General features: G+C 51.3%; 1 non-coding gene across 1 annotated transcript in view; it reads right to left on the bottom strand.

The window, feature by feature from the left end:
* Positions 1 to 1,223, bottom strand: part of LOC126452613 (small subunit ribosomal RNA) — a 1,909-nt gene extending 686 nt beyond the window's left edge. Inside the window, exon 1 of the ribosomal RNA XR_007584704.1 lies at positions 1 to 1,223. This exon is cut by the window's left edge and continues 686 nt beyond it. This is a non-coding gene — a ribosomal RNA (small subunit ribosomal RNA).
* Positions 1,224 to 5,000: the final 3,777 nt, after the last annotated feature.

Genomic DNA, 5,000 nt, shown 5'->3' on the forward strand with positions numbered 1-5,000 from the left:
TTGCAACCATACTTCCCCCGGAACCCAAAAGCTTTGGTTTCCCGGAGGCTGCCCGCCGAGTCATCGGAGGAACTGCGGCGGATCGCTGGCTGGCATCGTTTATGGTTAGAACTAGGGCGGTATCTGATCGCCTTCGAACCTCTAACTTTCGTTCTTGATTAATGAAAACATACTTGGCAAATGCTTTCGCTTCTGTTCGTCTTGCGACGATCCAAGAATTTCACCTCTAACGTCGCAATACGAATGCCCCCGCCTGTCCCTATTAATCATTACCTCGGGTTCCGAAAACCAACAAAATAGAACCGAGGTCCTATTCCATTATTCCATGCACACAGTATTCAGGCGGGCTTGCCTGCTTTAAGCACTCTAATTTGTTCAAAGTAAACGTGCCGGCCCACCGAGACACTCAATAAAGAGCACCCTGGTAGGATTTCAACGGGGTCCGCCTCGGGACGCACGAGCACGCACGAGGCGGTCGCACGCCTTCGGCTCGCCCCACCGGCAGGACGTCCCACGATACATGCCAGTTAAACACCGACGGGCGGTGAACCAACAGCGTGGGACACAAATCCAACTACGAGCTTTTTAACCGCAACAACTTTAATATACGCTATTGGAGCTGGAATTACCGCGGCTGCTGGCACCAGACTTGCCCTCCAATAGATACTCGTTAAAGGATTTAAAGTGTACTCATTCCGATTACGGGGCCTCGGATGAGTCCCGTATCGTTATTTTTCGTCACTACCTCCCCGTGCCGGGAGTGGGTAATTTGCGCGCCTGCTGCCTTCCTTGGATGTGGTAGCCGTTTCTCAGGCTCCCTCTCCGGAATCGAACCCTGATTCCCCGTTACCCGTTACAACCATGGTAGGCGCAGAACCTACCATCGACAGTTGATAAGGCAGACATTTGAAAGATGCGTCGCCGGTACGAGGACCGTGCGATCAGCCCAAAGTTATTCAGAGTCACCAAGGCAAACGGACCGGACGAGCCGACCGATTGGTTTTGATCTAATAAAAGCGTCCCTTCCATCTCTGGTCGGGACTCTGTTTGCATGTATTAGCTCTAGAATTACCACAGTTATCCAAGTAACGTGGGTACGATCTAAGGAACCATAACTGATTTAATGAGCCATTCGCGGTTTCACCTTAATGCGGCTTGTACTGAGACATGCATGGCTTAATCTTTGAGACAAGCATATGACTACTGGCAGGATCAACCAGGGAGCTGCGTCAACTAGAGCTGAGCAGCCGGCCGCCCGGGAGTGTGTCCCGGGGGCCCGCGCGAACACGCAAGCGTCCGCTCAATTATTCTGCAAACAGGAGGAGGCTGAGCTCCCCTGCACAACACACCTCGAAACCCTCTCAGGTCCCGGCGGCGCGCAGCGCCGTCCTAAGTACTTGGTCGGGTTCGAGAGAGGCGCAATCGCCCGGAGTTAGGCGAGTAGACGCTTTAGGTGCGACCACCCGTGCTCCCAACTGAGCTTGCCGCTGCCGACAGAGGCCCGGGAGCGTGCTGTCGTGGCATTGCCGGCGGGAGACAACACGCGCCACCTACGGTGACCGGCAGCTCCAACGCCAGCGCCACAGAAGGACAAAAGCCCCACTTGGGTGCCGAAGCGAACTCTCCCAGCACAGCGCACGCGCCAACACGTCCGCACAGCTGCGATACAAACCACCTGCGAGAACCGCTGGGGCGACCGAGCAGCAGACGGCGTCGCGGCGCCGAGCGCCGGGCGGCGGCGCATCCTCAGCGCACACAGTCCTCAATCGGACCAGCACACTGCAGATGGCCACCGCGCTTCGCACCGGGCCCGCGAGGACCTACTTTGGCCGCAAGGCGCCGCGAGCAGGGGGCGCCGGCGCGCAGCTGCGCCGCCTGCCGCGTCCGTCGGCCGGCGCGCCTGCCACTGGCCGCCCCCACCAGCCGGCTGTAGCGCGTGCGCCCACGCACCGCGCTGCCAGCACGCCGGGCGGCCCCCCCTCACCGGCCGGGGACGGTCCCACCCAGCCACCGCCGCGTATCGCCTCACACCCAGATCCCCTTTCGCGTTCGTGGGCATGGTGGGTCCCCTTTCACGTTCGTGGGCATGGTGGGTATCCCTGAAACAACCGGTTAATAGCTCGACCGATCGTCGCCAACACTGATTCACCTCTAGCGAGAACAACCGCACCACAACGGGTTACCTGTTGTTCATTTGCGTAACGTCACCAGCAAACGTAGACGTCCATCGCCATTTGCAACGAGTATTGCATGCCTGTGTCAGGTGTCACAACACACTACGTCTGCCCACATAGACGCAACAACATGTGCACGCCTCGAGAACACGTGGAAGGTAGCCCCCGTACGTATGCGGTGTCCATTGCGCGAACGACTGTCAGCCGGCCTCTGCAGGATGTCGCAGATGTGGAACGCGGTGCAACATGCTATCACGGTGTGTGAGAAGAGACGACTACGTCCGAATACACGCTCCACTACATCAACAGACTGCTCATGCTGATCGCCATCCAGGGCGTCCGTTCCTCCCACACGTCTGAATGGCGTACCACACTGCAATCCAGCTCTTATAGGGAGACGACACGTAGCTGCGTGCACAATATTTGGACTGTATGGTCTGCCGTTGCTAGGCGCAGTCGTCGTACGGTCACACATGTGCCACGATGTATCATTCAGTACATACGGACCAATGTGCAGTACAGTTTGTGGGTTTTGCGTACATCGGCGGACAGGTGACAGGCCGTACCACAACGTAGGCTGAGTACGTCGGCATGCGAAGGGCATTGAACATGCAAACTTCTCAACGACCAGCTTGCGAAGGCAGGGGGGAAGGGGGGGGGGCATGTACGTCCTGCTGCTATCCACATTACAGTGTATAGCAGGAGCATGTGGAAAGTCAGCAACACCTGCAAGGTGTTTAACATGACGCGATACACAGGGGACCGGGCAGTGCGAATAGCGAACTATATTGCGAGGGTTGCGGTTAGGCAACACTACACTAATTTAACGAGTTGCATAACAATTACAGAGCAGGTTCAGCGACAACGTGCGTCAGGTTAAGGCGCAATATAGGTTAGGTTGAGGCACAATATAGGTTAGGTTAAGGCACAACATGGGTTACGTTAAGGCACAAATTGGGTTACGTTAAGGCACAACATGGGTTACGTTAAGGCACAACATGGGTTACGTTAAGGCACAAATTAGGTTACGTTAAGGCACAAATTAGGTTACGTTAAGGCACAAATTAGGTTACGTTAAGGCACAAATTAGGTTACGTTAAGGCACAAATTAGGTTACGTTAAGGCACAAATTAGGTTACGTTAAGGCACAAATTAGGTTACGTTAAGGCACAAATTAGGTTACGTTAAGGCACAAATTAGGTTACGTTAAGGCACAAATTAGGTTACGTTAAGGCACAAATTAGGTTACGTTAAGGCACAAATTAGGTTACGTTAAGGCACAAATTAGGTTACGTTAAGGCACAAATTAGGTTACGTTAAGGCACAAATTAGGTTACGTTAAGGCACAAATTAGGTTACGTTAAGGCACAAATTAGGTTACGTTAAGGTACAATATGGGTTAGGTTAAGGTACAATATGGGTTAGGTTAAGGTACAATATGGGTTAGGTTAAGGTACAATATGGGTTAGGTTAAGGCACAACGTAGGTTAGGTTAAGGCACAACGTAGGTTAGGTTAAGGCACAACATAGGTTAGGTTAAGGCACAACATAGGTTAGGTTAAGGCACAACATAGGTTAGGTTAAGGCACAACATAGGTTAGGTTAAGGCACAACATAGGTTAGGTTAAGGCACAACATAGGTTAGGTTAAGGCACAACATAGGTTAGGTTAAGGCACAACATAGGTTAGGTTAAGGCACAACATAGGTTAGGTTAAGGCACAACATAGGTTAGGTTAAGGCACAACATAGGTTAGGTTAAGGCACAACGTAGGTTAGGTTAAGGCACAACGTAGGTTAGGTTAAGGCACAACGTAGGTTAGGTTAAGGCACAACGTAGGTTAGGTTAAGGCACAACGTAGGTTAGGTTAAGGCACAACGTAGGTTAGGTTAAGGCACAACGTAGGTTAGGTTAAGGCACAACGTAGGTTAGGTTAAGGCACAACGTAGGTTAGGTTAAGGCACAACGTAGGTTAGGTTAAGGCACAACGTAGGTTAGGTTAAGGCACAACATAGGTTAGGTTAAGGCACAACATAGGTTAGGTTAAGGCACAACATAGGTTAGGTTAAGGCACAACATAGGTTAGGTTAAGGCACAACATAGGTTAGGTTAAGGCACAACATAGGTTAGGTTAAGGCACAACATAGGTTAGGTTAAGGCACAACATAGGTTAGGTTAAGGCACAACATAGGTTAGGTTAAGGCACAACATAGGTTAGGTTAAGGCACAACATAGGTTAGGTTAAGGCACAACATAGGTTAGGTTAAGGCACAACATAGGTTAGGTTAAGGCACAACATAGGTTAGGTTAAGGCACAACGTAGGTTAGGTTAAGGCACAACGTAGGTTAGGTTAAGGCACAACGTAGGTTAGGTTAAGGCACAACGTAGGTTAGGTTAAGGCACAACGTAGGTTAGGTTAAGGCACAACGTAGGTTAGGTTAAGGCACAACGTAGGTTAGGTTAAGGTACAACGTAGGTTAGGTTAAGGTACAACGTAGGTTAGGTTAAGGTACAACGTAGGTTAGGTTAAGGTACAACGTAGGTTAGGTTAAGGTACAACGTAGGTTAGGTTAAGGTACAACGTAGGTTAGGTGAAGGCGCAATGTAGGTTAGGTTAAGGTACGATATACCTTAGGTTAAGGTACAATATCGCTTAGGTTAAGGTACAATATAGCTTAGGTTAAGGTACACGTTGTAGGGAAAGGTGTATTTTGGGGGGGGAGGGGGCGGCAGGTTCGTTGATAGTGATTATCGTAAGTGCATGCCTGCGGGATCATCCGATTTGTCACGTCAGGATGCACTTGTGGCTCATGACAGGCGGCGCTC

This window comes from Schistocerca serialis, unplaced genomic scaffold (assembly GCF_023864345.2).
Source record: "Schistocerca serialis cubense isolate TAMUIC-IGC-003099 unplaced genomic scaffold, iqSchSeri2.2 HiC_scaffold_902, whole genome shotgun sequence".
Classification (NCBI taxonomy): domain Eukaryota; kingdom Metazoa; phylum Arthropoda; class Insecta; order Orthoptera; family Acrididae; genus Schistocerca; species Schistocerca serialis.